General features: G+C 42.8%; 1 protein-coding gene and 1 pseudogene across 1 annotated transcript in view; both read left to right on the top strand.

The window, feature by feature from the left end:
• The window catches only part of LOC112392531 (histone-arginine methyltransferase CARM1-like), a 249,916-nt gene that overhangs the window by 174,153 nt on the left and 54,497 nt on the right, over window positions 1–21,266 (top strand). The gene's annotated exons all lie outside the window — the stretch shown is intronic.
• On the top strand, window positions 10,799–11,333 carry LOC112392501 (pancreatic progenitor cell differentiation and proliferation factor-like; annotated as a pseudogene).

The following is a 21,266-nucleotide window of genomic DNA, read 5'->3' as shown; positions in this document are numbered from 1 at the left end:
GTAAGGTCTGACATAGAACAGGTTCCCTAGGAAACAGACTCTAACGCACAGATTTGCATGCAGGAAGTTTATTGCAGAAGGCTCTCAGGAACCTGACCTATGAAGGAAATAAGATAGAATTGGGTAGAGGGGTTCAGCTGAAAGGTAGTTGGAATAAAGGGCTCAGGCAATCCCACAGGGAATTCTTGAGCTGGGGAAACCCATTAGAGTTGAACCACCTGAGGCAAGGGCCTTTATATTTCACATTTTTAAATATACACTTTCTCAGGAAGGAGTGTAACTTTGGGTACGGTGGCTCTCTTGGGCCGAGGGAAGTTCGTAGACCACAATTCAGCTGAGAGGCATCATCTGCCAACATTTTCAGCAGCTGGGAGAATGATGCCTTGGTCCTGAAGGATCTTTATGGCATGCCACAGCAAGTACTACAAAATCAAGATGCAGGATCCTAGCTTTGATCTATAGACAGGAAGCTGATGGAGAATAAAGATACAATAGTAAATCAAGGAAGAGGGTTGAATTGGTGGAGCAAATGGGATGATACTAAAAGCACAGGCAAGGCCACAGGGTAAATTTGTTATGTGTGCTTTAGGGGTGGGCAACAATTTTCTAGAAACTCAGTCCATCATCTGATCTGATGTGCTTTGTACTATTCTAAGGTCTGTGAGGACACAAAGTACATATAAGATGTGATTTCTCCCCTCAAGTAGTTTGTCATCCAGTTGGATTTCACACAAGTGAGATTCTTACCATAGGACAGTGAATGCCAAGTGCATCTGAATGGCAGAGACGAGAAATATCACCGCAAGGAACAATTCCCATCAGCTGGGCTGGTTACGGAACCATCAGAGAAGAGTTGCAATTTGACTTGAATCCTTAAGGATGAAGAGAAATGAAATGCTCTTCTTCTCCTTTTTCACCTCTTACAGCCAACAATGAGATTTTTAAAAAACCCTTGGATTTTTATGGGATTCCTCACCTTAAATATGTTGATAATCTCTTCACAAATGCTTTGAAGGCCATTTGTTGGAAAGGTACTTCTAATTTTTAATCTTGAACACTAGAAAGACTGTATACTTTGAAGTTTTCTAATGTGAGTTTATCCTTTGAGCTAGTATTTTTCTCTAATTTCTTTAGTGTCTCCGATAGCTAACTTCTCCATTGTCACTCTCCCACAGACACCAAAAGCCTGAGTCACAAAATTCCATCCAGCCCATCAACACTTCTTTGTTTTTGAACTGACAATAAAGTTAAAATGTGGCAATAGCTAATCTGTTAAGGAAATAATACACATTTTGCATAGTTGAAGTTTTAGAATTTAGGTTGCATTTCCTCATCTATAAACTCATAGTTCTTCAGGAAGAGTTTCTGAGGTGCTTGGAGCAGATAATATCATCTCCACGTTACAGATGAGGAAGAACCTTGGAGAAGTTAGGTCATGAGGATGGGACATGGCTCATGAGACCCAATCCTTCAGTGCCACCTCCTTCTTCAGCATCCAGGTAAGCAGTGACTAGTGGTGTCTTTGGAGGTGAAGAGACGAATGTGCTTGTCTAGAAGCTGGAGCACTTAGCCCCGTAGATAGTTCATACAGGAGCCAGGAGGAAAAACATCTTTTCTTCTGAAGAAATCTATTGTGGTGACTTCCCTGGTGGCTCAGTGGTTAAAAATCCACCTGCCAGTGCAGCGGACACGGGTTCGATTCTTGGTCCGGGAAGATCCCACATGCCACAGAGCAACTAAGCCCGTGTGTCACAACTACTGAGCCTGTGCTCTAGAGCCCATGAGGCACAACTACTGAGCCCGCGGGCCACAACTACTGAAGCCTGTGCTCCTAGAGCCCGTGCTCTGCAACAAGAGAAGCCACTGCAATAAGAAGCCTATTCACTGCAACGAAGAGTAGCCCCGGCTCACTGCAACTAGAGAAAGCCTGCACGCAGCAATGAAGACCCATCACAGCCAAAAATAAATTAAAAAAAAAAAAAAAGGAAATCTATTGTGAAGCACTTAAACAGGCAGTTAGGTCTTCCATGTAAGAAGGAAACCTTCCTCCATTGGCAAAATCACCTAGAAACACACTTAACAGAGGAGCAGTTTAAAGTAGTCCACGTGGAATGCCACCCCATTTGCCACAAAACCCCACCTAGGAAATAACCCTTCTTGTAGCTGGATTGGTGATGGATGAGGCAAGAAGGTGACTTGGGAGAGAATATTGATGCCTCTTCATCTCACTCAGTACTCTCTTTCCAGTAGGGGAGGCACTAAACACCTTTGCCAGGATTAGAATTGATGATGCAGGTTCTGGAATCACACAGTGTGGGGGTTTTATCCTTGATCCATGGCCTAATGGCCATGTCACCTTGACATGTGTATTAGTTTCCTAATTGCTGCTGTAACAAATTAACACACACTCAGTGGCTTAAAACAGTACATATTTATTACCTTACAATTCTGGAAGTCAGAAATCTGAAATGGGTTTTATGGAGTAAAATCAAGGTGTTAACACAACTGTGTCCTTTCTGGGGGTTCTAAGGGAGAATCCATTCTCTGCCTTTTCCAGCCTTTTAGAGGCTGCCCACATTACTTGGCTGGTGGCTGCATCACTCTTACTTCTGAATCATCACTTCTTCTGTGACTCTGACCCTTCTGCTTCTGTCATATAAAGATCCTTGCAATTATATTGGCCCACTAGGATAATCCACGATCATCTCTCCATCTCAAGACCCTTAATTTAGCCACATTTACAAAGTCCTTTGGCCATGTAAAGTAACATGTTCCCAAGTGTTCAGGGAGTAGGCTGTAGACACTTCTGAAAGGCCATTCTGCCTACCATCCCAAATTACCTGATCTTGCTCTACTTCATTTTCTTCAGCTATAAAATTATAGGTAGTACTAGTCCCTTGTGAAGATATTAAGAGAATTGAGTGAGAAAATCAATATAAGCATTAGTACACTGCCTGACGTGCTCTAGCTATTGTTATCACCGTCATGGTTATTAGCACTATCATCATGGTGTCTCATTTCATCCATGTCTCTGTACAAATCAACTGAGCAGATATCATAGAAGAGGAGTGCCAGGCACAGTGGGAAGCATGGGGCCAGGCAGAGCACGTTTTTCAAGCGTGTGTGTTTAAATTGCATTTTGAAATTTCCTTATTAGTCCTTTTTACTTTTTTAATGTTTCAAGAAAACTATTGATGAATACTGTAATGTAATTTTATTTAATGTAATTTTATTTAATTTTCATGTGTCAAGTTATATCATTCTTCTCTTTATTTTTCCTAATCTTTTAAAAATCTAAAAACCATTCTTAGCTTGCAGGCCATGCAAAAAGAGGTCATGGGCCAGATCGGCCTGTGGGTAGTAGTGGTGACGCCTGGTCTAACATAGCCCTAATTCATTAAAAAAAAATTTTGTTTTAGTTGATTACCTAGTGTGTATCAGGTCTTATGCTAGCCACTGTAATGGCTGACAAGATAGACATGGTTCCTGTCCTCATGGAGCTCATGACATAATAACCACACATATATAATGAGAAACTGTCAGTCGTGGTTGAGAACCATTGGAATTTTGTAACATCAGGGATGAAACAGCCCCTAAAATGTATTTCCCACAGTGTTTTTGAAGGATGCATCAAGGAGACCCTTCAGAGGCTGAATTAGAGAGAGAAGGGAGCTTGAACAGCAGCAGTGAGCCCACCTGCCCCAAGCCTCCTAAAGTGAGAGCAACACCCTCTTTTTACAATGATGGATAAACGTTATTACATCTAATTTAGTAAATAGCCAGAAAGACTAAAAGCTTAATAACAAATGTATTCTGCACTCCATTGAGACTTGGTTAAAAACAACTTGACTGTTTTTTTTTTTTCCTTTCACTTTTTAAAAAGTTTGCTTTCATTTTTAACCTCAGTTTTCTTCTTTTTCCAGTTTTATTGAGAAATAGTTGCCATACATCACTGTATAAGAATAATGTGTACAACATGATGGTTTGATTTACATATATTGTGAAATGATTACCACAAGAGGTTAGTTAACATTCATCATCTAATATAGATACAATAAAAAGAAAAGGAAGATTTCTCCTTGTGATGAGGACTCTAACAATTTACTCTCAACAACTTTCCTATATATCATACCACGGTATTAATTGTAGTCATCATGTTGTATATTACATCCTTAGTACTTATTTATCTTATAACTGGAAGTTTGACCTTTTGACCACCTTCTTCCAATTCCTCCACCAGCCCCCCACCTCTAGTAACCACAAATCTGATCTCTTTTTCTATGAGTTTGGTGGGGTTGTTCTTGTTGTTTGGGTTTTTTTTTAAGATTCTACATATAAGTGAGATCATACAGTATTTGTCTTTCTCTGTCTGAGGCATAATGCCTTCAAGGTCCATCCTTGCTGTCACAAACGGTAGGATTTCCTCATTTCTTATGGCTGAATAATATTCCATTATTTATAGATAGATAGGTAGATAGATCACAACTTCGTTATATAGTCATCCATTGATGGTCACTTAGCTTGTTTCGTTTTTTGGCTATTGTAGATAATGCTTCAGTGAACGTGGAAATGCAGATATCTTCTTTTTTTTTTTTTTTTTTTTTTTTTTGCGGTACACGGGCCCCTCACTGTGTGGCCTCTCCCGTTGCAGAGCACAGGCTCTGGACACGCAGGCTCAGCGGCCATGGCTCACGGGCCCAGCCACTCCGCGGCATGTGGGATCTTCCCGGACCGGGGCACGAACCCGTGTCCCCTGCATCGGCAGGCGGACTCTCAACCACTGCGCCACCAGGGAAGTCCCAGATATCTTTTTGAGACAGTGGTTTTGTTTCCTTTAACACCCCCCCCCTTTTTTGCTTGATTGAAGCATACTTGATATTTTAAAATTGCACACACACTTGAAATGTATATACATCTTGAAGAATTTGATGTATGCATGATCCATGATACCATCACTAGAACCAAGTTACTAAACATATCCATCACCTGCAAAAATTTCCTTGTGTTCTTCTGTTTTTGTTTTTTTTTTGATAACACTTTACATGAGATCTGTCCTCTGAACATATTTTAAAGTACACAGTGCTGCCTTGTTAAGTATAGGTGCTGTGTTGTACAGTAGGTCTCTAGAGCTTACTCATCTTGTATAACAGAAACTTTATACCCATTGGAAAACAATTCTCCATTTCTCCCTCCCCTAGCAACGCTGTTCTATTTTCTGCTTCAATGAGTTGGACTGTTTTACATACTTCATGTAAGGGGAGTCATACAGTATTCTTCCTTCTGTGATTGACTTATTTCACTTAGCATTATGTCCTGTAGGTTCATTTATGTTGTAGCAAATGGCAGGATTTCCTTCTTTTTTTAAGGCTGGATAATATTCCATTGTATGCATATACCACATTTTCTATTGTGAATAACGCAGCAGTGAGCACAAGTGCAGATATATCTTCAAGGTCCTGATTTCACTTCTTGTGGATATACACTCAGAATTGAAATTCATAGATCCTACGGTAGTTCTATTTTTAATTTTTTGTGGGAACTCCAGTTTTCCATAGTGGCTGCACCATTTTATATTCCCACCAACAATGTATAAGGAGGGTTCCAATTTTTCCACATCCTCACCAACTTATTTTTTTGCTATTACTTGTGAAAAGCCATCCTATTTAAGGTGATGTCTCATGGTGATTTTGACCTGCATTTCCCTGATGGTTAGGAGAGCAATACCCCTTTTATCTGTTTTACTTACTGGGTTTCTGGATCAACTTTTATTTAAAGAAGGGTCTGGAGGCTAAAAGAAAACCTTCTGAAGCTGATGTCCGATTCCTTCAAATTCCAGCAGGGGCCTAGATAAGTAAGGCCTTTGTCCACATCTACAGTTGCCTTTCTTCTGCTGTGGGAAACTGTCCTTATTTCCAACATTGACGTGTCTTCCTATCTAAACCATAACCCACGCAGCTCCTTAGCTCACTTTGCAGCTTCTGAAGTCTACTTTCCTTAAGACAAGAGTCTCAGCTCACAGCCACTCACCTTCTTGCCCCTCTCTTCCTTCCTAGCAGCCCCCATGGTGCAGAACTGCTATTGGCCCCCATTTCAGGGCCAGTTTGATTCTGGCCATGAGAAGAGAGAAGCAGCATGTTTGCAGAAAGTGTTTGTTGACCTGAAGCATTTTTCTGCGGTGGCAGCTACACATTTTAGGGGAATTGTGATTTAGGCTACACGTTTTCTTGGCAAGCAGAGCAGGGAAGGTGGTACAGACTGTAACTTAAATTTGTCCAAATAAGAAAGGTGTCATTTGAACTCTCCTGGGGAGTGAAACTAACAAGCATTCAGATGGTTGATTCCTAGTGGTTGCCAACAATGTCTTGATGTCTTAGAACTAACTCCCTTCAGCTCTAGCTGTGAATTTGCTTGACACTCCCATCCCCACCCCAACTTTACTTTCCCCAGCCAGTTCCAGGTAGCTCAAGAGTTTCACCCTATAGGAAGTCCCACAAGAGAGGGAAAAAAAACAGTATCGGTGTTTAGCAGTGTGAGACCCTTGGAAGACCAGAGCAACACCTGAAGAGGAAAAAATTCAGTCACATCAGCAGGTTGGGTTCCACACACGATGCTAAGTAATCACTTTGATTCCTCATTTTCCGCAGGATTGATGAATCCTCTTTCGCTCTGGCTGATGGTTTGGCCATCGTGTAGCCTCAGATTGGTGTCCAATCTTGCTCTTTTCATCTGCTGCAGCTGAGGAAATGATAACTGTTTTTGCCACCTGGGTTACCTTTTAATGATCTGAAAGACCACAAGGAGCCGCCATTGCTTTTGTGCTGCTCCTCATTCAACAACCTAATAGCCATCTGAAAAGAGCTTTCTTGAAAAGAAAAAAAAGTCTGCTCCTCTCAGGCAGAAGCAGTAATACCGCACGATTCTCTGATTAAACTGTCACACTGCGCGTATTACTGGGCATCTGACCTGCTTGAAACGGACTTAGCGCTGAGGCTTCTTGGTATTTGCACTGCTGCTTTTCTGCCAACAAGCCATGAAATGACAGATGAGTGTCCCTAAACTTTAGTGTGGACGGCAAGTAAAGTGCCCAAGAAACTGCTGGGGCCCAGCCACCTCCTGGGGCAGTGCTGGAAGGGGAAACGTGTTTTTCTTTAGGGTCACCCTCTGTGGAAATGAACTTCGATCACGGGGGAAACTAAAGCCAGCACCACAGGGTACGTGAAACTGGAGCAAAAACACGCAGCACAGTCTCCCCTCTGCCCCAGCAAACAGGCAGCCTCTGCTGACAGGTATCGAACTTGGAACTGAAAGCAGGATATTGTTCTCTCCCCTCCTGAGATTCTTTTAAAAAATAAAACATTTTTAACCTCAAAACCACCATAATGTAGTATTTGAAAAAGCAACTTCCTGTTTGTTGGAGTGGCTAGTACTTAAGGCAGGGACCTGGTCCTTAACGGTGGTTATGTATGTGCAAAGCTCTGCTTGTGTATCCTGATTGGTGTACATTTTTAGCTATCCCATCAACATATATTTACATGTAGATAAGTTTATTTTGAAAACTATGTATGTACTATTGTATTCATGTATTATGTACATTATAAACATACTCCAAAGTTAAAATGATGAGATCCCACTATACACCCGCACATAGCTAAAGTTTAAAAGACTGACGACAAAGCCAGTTGGACCTGCATACATCGTTGGTGGTAACGTAAAATGACATAAGAACTTTCGAGAATAATTGGGCAGTTTCTCTTAAAGTTAAAAATGCACTCCCCCTGTGACCCAGCAGTTCCACTCCTTGGTGGTTACCTAAATGAAGTAAGGAATTTCTTTGTGGAATGTATGTTTCCACAGAGATTTGTATATGAAAAGCTAGAAGCAACCCAAATGTCCATCAGCAGATGAAAGGACAAGCCGGTTGTAATAGTACATCCAAACAATGGAATGCTATTAAGTAATACAAATTGATAAACTCCTTTTATACATAACAATATGGATGAATCTCAAAAATACTATGCTGAGTAAAAGAAGCCGGATACAAAAGAGCATATTAATTTATTCATATGAAATACTGAAGTAGGCAGAACTAATCTAATAGAGAAAAGCACAGCAGTGGTTGCCTGAGGGTAGGTGGTGGCGAGTGGGGTGAAGGAGGGGTCAGGATTGACCGTGAAGGAAATCGGGGGTGCTGGATATTTTCTATATCTTGATTGTGGTGGTAGTTACTTGGGTACACATATTTATTAAAACATATTAAACTATATACACTTAAAATGAGTGTGTTTCATTGTATTTAAATTATTCAACAAGCATTCAGTAAACATGCTTTTTAAAAAACAAAAGTTCTGTTCACTTTTGTACTGGAAGTCTTAGTTCGTGCAGTAATATAAGAACTGGGAATAAAATGCATGAAAAGGGAGGAAAAGATGAGACAAGGGTGAAAATCAATGATATTTTAAAACATGTATTTCACTAATAGCACACAAAAACTTATAGAGTTGTGTGATTTTAAATATCGATTTAATATTTGGTGATAATGTGATTTAAAAGTCTGGTTCTGTATTAAGTATATTTAGGGCTGTTGCTGCTGGGTGGAAAACATACAAATACATGTAAATTAAAATGGAAGAAGGGCAAAATAATTTGAGCTAAATAAATCACAATACTCAATTTTTAACCCATCTACCATTATGCAACGCAAATGGTAGTTGTGTTGAAGAGAGTTGAAGCAGCCTGTGCAAGACCATAGCTAAGTAGATGGTAGAGCCAGCCTTTCCCCCAGACAGACACTGATATCAGAGCCTACACACTTTTATTTTTTTTTTTTTTTGCTGCCTGCTTGGAGTTTATTTTCCACTTGGTGCAAGGCACAGGGTTATGGGGTGTCAGTAAGGCTCTCATGTGGCTTGGATAGTAGAGTGGGGTCTTCTCAACTTCCTTTTTGGTGTTTTGCTGTTTTGATAATTAAAAAAACCCAACTGCTTCCATTGGCTGCAGACTGCTTAGTCTGGGGGAGGGGAAGGAGGGGCGGGGCTCTGAGAAGCCTAGTCTGGTTCTGTATTAAATATATTTAGGGCTGTTGCTGCTGGGTGGAAAACGTACAAATACATGTAAATTAAAATGGAAGAAGGGCAAAATAATTTGAGCTAAATAAATCACAATACTCAATTTTTAACCCATCTACCATTATGCAACGCAAATAAAATTTAGTTAATACATATCTCTTTTCTCTGATAGTCAATCAAAAAGTCTTACAAACTAATCAGAAGGTGTTACATTTTTAAGAAATAGGTTTAAAATTATTAAAATTCTTCTTTTGGAAGATTTTTAAGCAAATTAGAAAATCATACTTCCAAGTTTAAAAAATTTTTCCAATCTGAGACTTCTTATGTCATTTTCAGAAATGAAATCATGAAGCCATGAAATATCCCAAAACAACAATTTTCAAAATGTTCTTTCCATAGCATGAGTTTCTCTTGAAAACTTGTTCCTCCCTCATTCATTACTAAAAGTCATCTTTGAAAGGGCAAATTAAGTTTATTTTTTCAAAAGTGCCTGCTGGTAGAATAATTCTGACAGCTACATGTCATCATAGAAAATTTCAGCAAATTACAGCTCTTGTCTTTAACAAGAAAATTCCATGATTCATTTGCAAGTGGAGCAGCTCTTACAAATACTTTGCTATGAAATAGCCAGCAAAGGCTCATTGCTGTAAAAATTTCCCAGGACATCCCTATGTTATTACGAAGTACTATAAACAGTGTACTGTCTCGTAAAGGCTTTCTTAAAAAACATAAAATTATTCACATCGATGACATCCCATAGCCCATGTGGACTTCTTACTTAAACTTTTCGTCTTTAATAACTTACTGATATATGATGCCGTGAAGGAATTTCACGTGTGGAGCTATCTCTGAAACATTCTCTTTATGTGAATTTTTTAGAAATTGGCACCAAAATAACTGCTCCATCAGTGGTTACATGTACACAGTTTTCCCATACATTGATATTATTAACGATCATGAATCTTCTTCAGTACATGGTTTCTTTAGTGGGTTCTCAGAAAAACAGTTGTTCTGGTACCTGTTTTTGAAACAGAATCTAGATTTTAACATAACTTACGTTAGGAACATCTGTATTTAATACAAACGTAGCAAAGCTTCCACATAGTATATTTTTTCTGAATTGTTTCTTAAAATCAACAATGTTTTCTCTGAGTTGTCAATAATATTTGCTAATAGATGAATGCATTTTACTTCTTTGCTATATTGTTTCCATGTATTATTTCAGTCGTTTTTACCACAGCCGGAAGAACCAGTATTTCTCATTGATGTGTGGCTTTGATCATTTGTTATTCTGTAAGGAACCTCAGAAATGGCATATAAAGCTTGGAGAAATTTTATGCAGAACTGGGTTGAGTAATGTATTCCTTTAAACAGTTGTTCAAAAAAAAAAATTGTAAAAGTTTGTCTCCGTATCTCAGATAATAAGCTGTTTAAATGTCTTACAAATCTAGATGCTTTTTACTGGCACCTTATATATATATATAACCTTAAGGTGAGCTTTGTTGTGAATGATATTGGGTGTAAATATATTTCAAAAAGTTTTCTTTGTAATTTTGAATCTTTTAAGCTGTCTTCTTGTAAGAATTAAATATCCATTATTTTTGCATGGATCTAACAAGAGCTAGTAATGAGAAGGGTCAGGTCTGCCACTGTCTTGTGTGCTTGTTTCTGTATGATGACTATAGGGGTACGTCTGGGATGTCCTGGACCCTGAAAGAGGGTGACAGGGTGCTATGTCGGAAGAAAATGGGTAACCGGAGCTCCTCAGTTTGCTTTCCCCAACTCCCCCACCTCCACTGCCAGTCCTGTGATTGGCATATAAAATAGAGATCACGAGTGTAGGCTCTGGGCCCCGTGCCTCTGGGTCGTGGAGCGGCCGCCCGCGGTTTCCTGCGCAGATGGGCCCCGTGGCCTAGCGCCCCCGTCCCCAACGCCGAGGCCCGCGAGGGGTCGCCCCCGAGGTTTCCACCAACCCACGAGGACAAGCGCGGCAGCCATCCCCTCCCGCAGCTCGCTCGTGGCCACCCACGACTACTGCCGGCGCCGCCTGGGCTCCACTTCCAGTTCGCAGCTCCTGCGGAAGCCCTTCCCTTCCACCCCGTCTCCCCAAAGCCCACCCTAGACACTGGTGGGCTGGCTGCTTTTTCGGGAAGTCCGCTCTCCCATTCGTGGCCACAGTGTTGGAGTCTCGCCAGCACTCAGAATCTGCCCAGGCCTCCACCGGCAGTGATCACCTGTGACCTGGCTCGGGAAGCCGTGGGCAAGTAGCAGCCTGGCAGCCAGCCTGACAAAACCCCCGGCAGGCCCCCGTCCTGAAGGGCCACCGCCAGCTGCCAGGCTTCCTTCCGAGGCGCTAGGCTTCTCAGAGCCCCGCCCCTCCTTCCCCTGCCCCAGACTAAGCAGACTGCAGCCAATGGAAGCAGTTGGGTTCTTTAATATCAAAACAGTAAAACACCAAAAAGGAAGTTGAGAAGACCCCATTCTTTACTATCCAAGCCACATGAGAGCCTTACTGACAGCCCATAACCTTGTGCCTTGCACCAAGTAGAAAATAAACTCCAAGCAGACAGCAAAAAAAAAAAAAAAAAAGTGGGTAGGCTCTGATATCAGTGTCTGTCTGGGGGAAAGGCTGGCTCTACCATCCACTTAGCTATGGTCTTGCACAGGCTGCTTCAACTCTCTGCACTTTGGTTTCCTCATTTGTACAATGAGGATATTAATAATAGTACATCTGATTATCTGTTCCTTTCTCTCTTTCTCCGTATGCAACACATCAGATCTAGCAAGCTCTTCCTTCAAAGTATATCCTGAATCCACCCACTGTTCCCCGCTCCCCTCCAGGCAAAGCCGTCTCTTACCCAGAAGAGCAGATTAGCCTCCTAACTAGTCTTCTTGCTGCTATCCGTGTCCCTTTTGTTCTGTTTTGCACGTTGAGGCCTGAGTAATTCTTTAAAAGGATATGTCAGAACCTGGCACTCCTCTGCTCAAACCTTCCAGAGGCTCCCCAGACTAGCCTGAGTTGAGTCCAGAGTCCTTCCCACTGGCCTCCCCCCACCCCCCTCCCCAACCACGTTTCCTACCACACTTCCCCTCACTCACTCTGCCCCAGCCTTTCTGCCTTTATTGCTCTTCTCTGAAGGAATAGGCACACTTCCTATTCCTCCTGGTCTTTGCTCTCACTGTTCCCTCTTACAGGAAAATCCTTCCCCCAAGCGGCCACAGGGCTGGCACTCATTCCACAGTTCTCCTCAAACGTTAACGTAGAACCAAGGTCTTCCCTGGTCACTCAGTGAAGAAGCACCTTTCTTTGGACCATTCGTTATTCCTTTACCCGCTTTATGTTCACTAATGGCACTTTTATACCCTAAGATATTTCAAATCAATAGCCCGCTTGTCTGTCTCCTACCACTAGCCCAGTGTTTCTCAGTCTGGGCTGATCTGGCCACCCTGGGGACATTTATCAGTGTCTAGAGACGTTTTGGGGTTGTCATATTGGGAGAAAGGGGTAGAGGATAGGGATGCTGCTAAGCACCTCCAATGCTCCAGACAGAAGCCCCCAACAAAAAATTATCTGGCTCCAGACGTCAATAACGCTGACATAAGCAACCGCACTGTAGAATAGAAGGGGTGTGAGAGCAGAGACCTGGTCTGTGTTGTCTCCATTGTCCACAGTGGTCACAACTGTGCTTGGCACATAGGAGGTGCACAGTACATTTCTGTCGAGTAAATGAATACGATGAGAGTGTGTAAACCATTCAGCATGGAGTCTGCAAACGGAACTCTTCCCTTTAACGTCGAACAGATATTTATTGAGCGTCACAGCGTGCCAGGCACTGTGCTAACTTTTGAGGATTTAACACGATATCCTAGGTCTCTGCTCTCATTAAGGCTCCCTTTTAGTGGACGTTAATATTAGCTGTTCTTGTTATTAGCTTGGTCATTGTTTATATCAGTCATCCTGGCACTACCTATGGTTTTCCATGAGACTGGTTTGTTTTGTTTTGTTGTGTTGTGTTATGGTTTTTATTTTTCAGCGATACTTTGGAAAACTTAGAGAGCTTAGATTTACCACAAGCAGCCTGGCATAGTGTAAATAAGGACTGTAGAATTTGGAATCAAACAGCCTAGGTTGATATATGGGCTGTAGCATTAATGTAGGTGTATCTGTCAGGATAGGCAAGGCTTTTTCCTCAAGGTTCTGTTACAGTAACAAAAAACTCCAACTTCTGGGGCCTAACAACAACAAAATATTTATTTTTTTGCTCCCATGTCCATGGCTATGGCTTATTTTATTGACTAAAGCAACTCACATGACCAAGCCTGATGGGAATGGGTCACAGGAAGGGGAAGAGAATATTTGTGAGCAATAGGAAAACAGTTTGGTTTCTTCAGCTTCAAAGATAAGACTAATTTTGTAAAATCTGTTAGGCTTTAGGTTGCAAATCACAGAAGTATAACTCACATTGGCTTAAGAGAAAAAAGAATTTATTGCCTCACATAACCACAGAGTCCAGAGGGGAAGTGGTTAGCCATCCAAATGAGGTTCGTTCTCTCTCTCTCTCTCCCCCTCCCTCTCTCTCCCCCTCCCTCCCTCTCCCTCTCCCTCTCCCTCTCTCTATGTAACACATTCCAGAAACCATTTTCTATCTCCCTTCCTCCCTTTCCCCCTCCCTCTCTCCCTCTCTCTCTCCTCCCCCACTTTACCTCTGCTTCCTTCTCTCTATGTTGGATTTATGCTCCTACCATAGACAGTCCATCTACATGTGGAGGGGAAGACCAGCAGCAGCCCCTGAATAGCATCCTTTCAGATGCATGACTCAGAAGACAAGTAACCTTCTCCCCCAGGTCTACGTTGAAAAAATCTCGGGAAAGGACTTTGATTAGTCTAGCTACCTATCCTTCTCATCATTGTTGTCCGGGGAATGGGAGTGCTGCGATTGCCTGGCCTGGGTCCCAGGCCCGCTTCTGTGGGGGGAAGCTGGCTGTAATTGGCAGCCTCACCAGCATTGCAGGATCAGAATAGGGGAGGAAGAATTGCCCAGAAATTCCCAGGAAGAGCAGGTCCTGCTCAGGTGAAATGAACGCAAGGCTCAAACACATACCCGCCTGGCTCTAAATAAGATAAAGCATGTGAAAGCCTTTTGCAAGCCGTGCAGCATTGTCCAAATGCTACTGGCTGTTCTTACTCCAAGTTGAACACAAAGCCCCATTATTTACAAGGGTACATTAATGCGCTCGGCAGGCCAGCATTGTTCCACACACTTACTTAGGTGAAAGTAAAGTTATAGGAAACAGGCAAGAGGTTACTAGCAAATCGCAGTCAGTGACAAAAACCGTTTCGTATTAAACCTAGAAATGGGTGCTTGTTACTTTGGAACGAGGTTGCACCTGCCAGACAACAGCTTTATGGTGACACTGTGAATAGTTCTGCAATATGCATTTGCTGAGTGCTACTATGACCCTGGCTTGGTGCTAGGGGATGTTCTGGAAGAATAAGACACAGCCCCTCTCCTGGAGAAATGTTTCACTCTGAGCAGATCCCAGTAGCTCCAAATATGCAGATGATGTCAAGGAAGGATCAGGACAAATTGGATTTTTCACTTTCCTCCTGATGCCTTGACAGCCTGTTTCTCATCCTTACTGAATGATGTTTAATTTAATTCGTGTGCTTGAGGCAGCATGCTCTGCGTTGCAGCTGTGCACGGTTTGTTTGAAAGGGCTTTCGTGGCAAGGCCAAAGGCAGGAAGCACACTACCACGGTACCTTGATGCATGGATCCCTTGGGAAGGAAGCACCTTTATAATGAAGTCACAAGAGAAATCTTCATAAATCCTTGGAAGCTCAGCAGCGAGTGGGTGTGAGTGCAAACAGAAATACTTGCACAACGACCCTGTTGAAGGTGGATAAGGCCAATGCTAGGCAGGATGTTTAAAAATCTTACTGCTGTGTCTCCAGGCGCCATCTCCATAGCCGTCTTCCCAAACACACACACGTGCACACACACGTGCGCACACACCGCATTCGTCTCTGTTGTGAACACTCCTGCTGCTTCCAGAACCCAGTGCCTCCTGCTTTTCCAGCCAAAACAGGGAAGAAGAAATAGCTCACTTTCCCTTGTTGGTTGATCAGCTGGGTTACTCTTGTGTCACTGAATTTCACCCTCTTAATCCCTTTGCATTTTAGGCCTTGAACTCTAACTGGGATAAATGACAGCTTCTGAGAAAATGGGTATGTGTGTTGGGGAGATGGGCAAGGTGTTTGGAATCATACTTAACCTTATTGTGACAACAGTCCTAAAGGTGAGTCTGATTCAGTCTTTATAGTAAGAGGAGGGGACGGTGATAAGATCCATCTCTCTTGAGCCTCCCGCTTCCCAGAGCCTTAATTGGCTGGGGGTTTTGTTCCACAGCTGGCATGCAGAAAGGCCCAGTCTCTTGATCTTGACTCTCTTCCAGGAACCAGAGCCGCCCCAGAGGCAGAGAGGATTCACTGACAAATATGTCCTTTTCCTTTTCCTATATCACCTGTATATTAGTTTCCTTGGGCTGCCATAACAAAGTACCACAGACTGAATGGTTTCAACAACAGAAATTCATTGTCTCACAGTTCTGGAGGCTAGAGGTCCAAGATCAAGGTGTCAGCGGGGTTGGTTTCTTCTGGGACCTCTCTCCTTAACTTGTAGACAGCTGTCTTGTCCCTGTGTCTTCCCGTGGACTTCTCTCTGTGTGTGTGTCTCTGTCAGGACTAGGGTCTGTGTTTGTGTGTGGATTAGGCCCCACCCTAATGACCTCATTTTAACTTAATTACCTCCTTAAGGCCCCTCTCTCCAAATACAGCACATCTGAGGTGCTAGGGGGTTAGGACTCTTAACGTATGAACTTGGGGGGCGGGGGAGGTACACAATTAGCCCATAACAACTCACCTCCCTCCCCTTATCCTGACAAGTGGCCTGGCCCCTTCCCCTCCCTTAACTGCCTGACCCAGGCAGACTTGGCTGTCCCAGCTCCCTAGTGACCAGGTGTGTGGAACCAGAGAAAAGAACTAAATGGTTTCCCCCCCAAAAAAGCTGGAGACAAAGCCAAGAAGCCCTTGAAGCAGGGGGTGGAAAGCCTGGCAGGTGTGAGATGGTCATAGAAGCTGAGGATTAGATCTGAGGAGTCAGGCAGCCAGAGTGGATATGAATGAGAAACAAGAAATCAGCGTGGTGACAAGAGGATGGCCTGGGCTAGCAGCAGAGGCGGCAGGCTCTAGCCCAGGGCTGCTTTCTAGACGTTAGTGGCACTAATCCAGCCTTACATGGTTTATTCCACATCTGGGCCTTCTCTTCCTTGCCTTGCCATCTCCAGTTTGTGATTTTGTGACGTTATACTCGTTGTTTTCTCTGCTCAGAATCTCCTCCTACCCCAGTGTTAACCTCATACCTCCTGCGTGACCTTCTGGATTTTATAAACTTGTGATGTCAAGCCTCCCTAATTCAGTACATTTTCATTTAGCTGTTCAGAGATCCAACTAGATTATTAAGTTCCATGAAAATAGAGACACACCTTACACTTTTTGAGTCTCTACAGTTGTAAGTTCTCAACAAATGCTTTATGGAATGAATGTTTTGTATTAAGTTACTCAAAATCTTTCTTTGAACTGACTTGGCTTATATATCCCTTACGTGGCTCTCTTTCTGCCTTATATGTAGGGAAGTGTATGGTGTTTAGCTCAATGCTTTAAATAGTGTAGGCAGTTGAAATGGTTATGAATGCAGACTCCGGCATCAGACTGCTTGGGTTTCTGTTCATTTTTTATTGGCTTGGTGACTCTGTTGGCTTGCTAAGGCTGCTGTAACAAAGTACCACTGGGTAGTTTAAACATGGATTTATTGTCTCAGTTCTGGAGGCTAGGAGACTGAGATCAGGGTGTCGGCTGGGTTGGTTCCTTATGACAGTTATGAGGGTGAATGTGTTCCATGCCTTTCTCCTAGCATCTGGTGGTGTGCTGGAATCTTTGGCGTTCCTTGGCTTCTGCTGTAACAACCCGATCTCTGCCGACATCTTCACATGGTGTTCTCTCTGCGTGCATGCTGGCGTCCAAATCTCCCTTGTTTGATAAGGAGACCAGTCATGTTGGATTAGGGGCCCACCCCACTCCAATGACTTCAACCTGACTTAATTACATCTGTAACAACTGTATTTCCACGTAAGGTCACATTCAGAGGTACTGGTGATTAGGACTTCAGCCATATTAATTAAGGGGGGGAGAGACAATCAACCTATAACAGTGACCCTTGGCAAATTACCTAGTTTCCTTTTCCACATTAGCAAAATAGAATAAAAAATATAGCCTACTTTGTAGAGATATTGTGATTAAACAAATGAGTATATTAGGCACTTGAGATAGTGCAAAACATAGGTAAGCCCTGCATCAGCCTTAGCTGTTATTTTTGGCCGTGTATATGTCTGTCTCCTTCACTAACCTGTAGTGGCCAGGGCCTCTGCTTGGTCGTATTTGTAATGCTCTCCCATCATGTAGTACAACAGAGCAGAGCACTTTGCGCCTGATACCTAATCTTTGAACTGATCGGTTAAACCAAACGTAGGGACAATTGAGAGTGATACTGGGGCTGGAATTAAAAGTCCATCTGGCTTTGTGAGATAGTATATTTGGTAGATTACACTTTACCATGCCATTCGCATAGTTGGGTCCCAAAAGGCTTGCCCTGGGAAGTATTTGAAACCCCTCCCCTTTCTTGATCTCTTCCTGAGGTTTCTGGCTTTCTTAGAAATGCTTAGGGAATTTGGTATTACATATACAAATGCTGTGTTTTGTATCCAGGTATAGAGAGAGCGTTCAGCCTGAGTGGCTTACCTTTATTTATTAGCATAATTGAATGCTGCAGTTCTGTGGTTTTCTACTCTACTCCTTTGTGGTATTATCAGTGCAAGTCAGGAAAAAGAAGGGAAGCGCAATGTGACATTTCTTTCTCAGAGGCCAGGCTGGGCCATCTGGCAATCTTTAAATCTGGGTGCCAGGTTGAATAACATGCTCTGGGTGACTTTTTAAATGTATTATTCAGGGTAGATGTTGTTTTAACCTCTGTGTTTCACACAACTTCCTAGCTAGTAGGAATCTTTTCTCTCCTTTGCTTGAAAATGATATGGAACACAGCCCACTAGAGACTAATAAGTCAGCAGGGGAATTCCTCAGCTGGTCTGCCTAGCAGCTAGTGATGAAGAAGGTGGTTGAATTATTCTGCGTAAAGCCAGGACAAGGAAAGGACGTGCAAGTGTCATTCAGCAAATCTGTGAGGCACAGTCTGGATCCTGACTGATCTAGCAACTCGGATCTTCCTCCTGATGGGGGACAGTGAGTTCAGCTTCTAGCCTTGACTGGGTTGCTCCTTGGTTTCTTGAAACTCACAAGTCACATCACTTTTCTGCATCTCAGTTTCCTCTCTTGTACGATGAGGTCATTGAACTATGATTGTGGTCTTGGAGGTCTCTTCTATGCTTTCACTTCTTCCATCACATCTTATAAACCTATAAACCCCAAGTCTTCTGTCTTCAGGCTAAATGGTTACAATCACTCGAGTTTCTGACAACCTACCCTTTAATTACTCTCCTGGAGCTCAGTGCCAATATTTGTATATTCTAAATTGCATTATCTCAAACTGACCTCAAGACTTGAATGAGAGCCTGAGTCTGTTTTGTAAACAAACCCTGTGAAACAAGGGGGACACATGAGGTCAACTCTATTAATACTGAGAAATTATCTGAGTATCTCAGCCAACAAGTGTCCCCACATGTTAAGATAGAAGACTAGGCATCATCACTGTGCATATGTGTTAAAGGAAAACTGTTTCTCTACTCACAACTCTTATGACACCAAATGTGTGGGGTTTCTCCCCCCATACCAACCAATTTTCCAACTCTCTGGTTACCAACTGGGTGTCATATAATTTAATTCAATTCTGACACTAATTACTTGGAGTTAGTGTCAGATTCCACAGGTTGAAGGGCTCAGCTTCACAAGACTGCCCTCGCTTCAGACACCAGTCACAAATGGTGGGTCCCCAGGGTCCCCATACTTCTGTCCAACTTGGCTACTAAGTCAGGGTTTCCTACAAACCCACTCAGTTTCAGTAATTTGCTAGAACAGCTCGCAAAACTTAAGGAAACATCTATGTGCATTTATCAGTTTATCATAAAGGATATTATAAAGGGTACAGATGAACAGCCAGATAAAGAAGTACATAGGGTGAAGTCTAGAAGGGTCCCAAGTACAGTTTCTGTCTCCATGGAGTTGGGGTGTGCTACTGGCATGTGCATGCATTCACCAACTGGGAAGCTCTCTGAACCCCCGAGATGAGGGACTTTTGTGGAGGCTTCCTCATGTAGGAACGATCACAATTGATTATTATTAACCCAATCTCCAGCCCCTCTCCCATCCTTGGACAATGGGGGATGGGACTAAACACTCCAAGCTTCTAATCATGGCTTGATCTTTCTGGTGACCATCCTCCATCCTGAAGTTATCCAGGAGCCCAACAAGAGTCAGCTCATTAGAACAAAAGATGCTTCTATCACCCAGGAAATTCCAGGGGATTTAGGAGCTCTGTGTCGGGGCACCAGGGGCAGGGATCAAATATATTTCTTATTTTGTCACAGTGTCTTTGTGAAGTTATAGAGTAAAACAAATCAAGAGAAGGGGAACTTCCTTGGTGGTCCAGTGATAAAGAATCTGCCTTCCAATGCAGGGGATGCGGGTTTGATCCCTGGTCGGGGAACTAAGATGCTGCATGCTGTGGGGCAACTAAACCTGCTGCGACTACTGAGCTCGCGTGCCTCAACTAGAGAGCCTGCGTGCCGCAAAAACAACAGAGCCCACGTGCCCTGGAGCCCACGTGACACAACTAGAAAGAGAAAATCCACATGCCACAATTAGAGAGAAGCCCACACGCCCCAACAAAGAGCCGGCGCCTCAATGAAAAATCTCGCTTCCCTCGAGGAAGATCCAGCGTGCCACCACTAAGACCCGACGCAGCCACCATGCCCCCCCCCCCCCAAAAAAAAAAAAAAAACGAAATCGAGAGAAGGAAATACAAAGAGGGAAAAGCATCCTTCACCTTTAACTTAGGACTTCTTAGCAGGAGGACTAAGGTCATTGATAACTGGCAGAAAGAGATGAAGGGTCTTCCAGAAATACTTCACCATGTCCCTTTTTAGTCAGATCTTGCTGAAACATTTCTGGGAGATAACAAGTCAGTTAAGGCACTAACGGCCTGGGGATGAAATTTTCTGTGGCAAGCTTAACTGGGACAATGTGTGGTCTGGAATCATCTTGGAAGGAAGATGCTCTGTGGATGGATATTCCTCTGAAGCCAGAGGGCTTCAGATGTGGAAGAAGTTTTGAAACGTCCAGTGTTACTGAACCATCCCTGTAAGAAGGGAAGTGGTGTGGAGAAGGAGGAAGAACACGTATCAAGAGGCAGATGCTAAGAGTCTGTGAGTTTTAAGAGTAGAGTAAATGTGTTTGATTCAGGCCTAGTTTCTTATTAGAACCCTGCTGCATCCGTGTGTTTATTCTATAAGCTCCTAATTATAGCCACTCCGTAATGGAGTTCTGCCCAAGCTAACACTTCTTTAGATCTGTTTGTGGTTGTTACACATACTTCCACCTATTCATAATACTGCTTGGATGAACTTTTAGAAATGTTGTTCTTTCATAGGCAGCTTTTTTAGACTGGGTATTCTTCTTAAAAGGCACCTGGAGAAAAGAAAATTCAGGATGCCTCGGCTACATCTTTGTGACATAGGCATTTTATCCGCCCTCACCCTGGAGGAACAATCCCATCTACTCATCTGCTGTCTTCAGAGCTCTGTAGAGCTGCCTGGAGATCGTACCACTAGATATTCTCAGGTCACTAATTGCTCTCAAAGCCAAGGATGGGCTAATTAGCTGAATTTCACATTTGAGAAGATGAAACATTTGAAATTTGGTTGAGACAGTTTTTATACTCACATATTTGATGGAAAATGCAATCCAAATAATCCCACTTCCTTCATATTTAAATTGTTAAAATGTTGCTTTGTCAGAATTATTTTATAGATGCATAATTTTTTTCAGCAAGGCTCCTCACATTGTTTTGACCAATAGCCAGTTTACTGGTATTGTTTTTATAACTTCCAAATCAGCAGAATGAAGAATATAATT

This window comes from Neophocaena asiaeorientalis, unplaced genomic scaffold, assembly GCF_003031525.2.
Source record: "Neophocaena asiaeorientalis asiaeorientalis breed wild unplaced genomic scaffold, Neophocaena_asiaeorientalis_V1.1 scaffold256, whole genome shotgun sequence".
NCBI lineage: Eukaryota > Metazoa > Chordata > Mammalia > Artiodactyla > Phocoenidae > Neophocaena > Neophocaena asiaeorientalis.
Note: the sequence above shows the minus strand (reverse complement) of the source record. Positions and strands in the feature narration are given on the sequence as shown.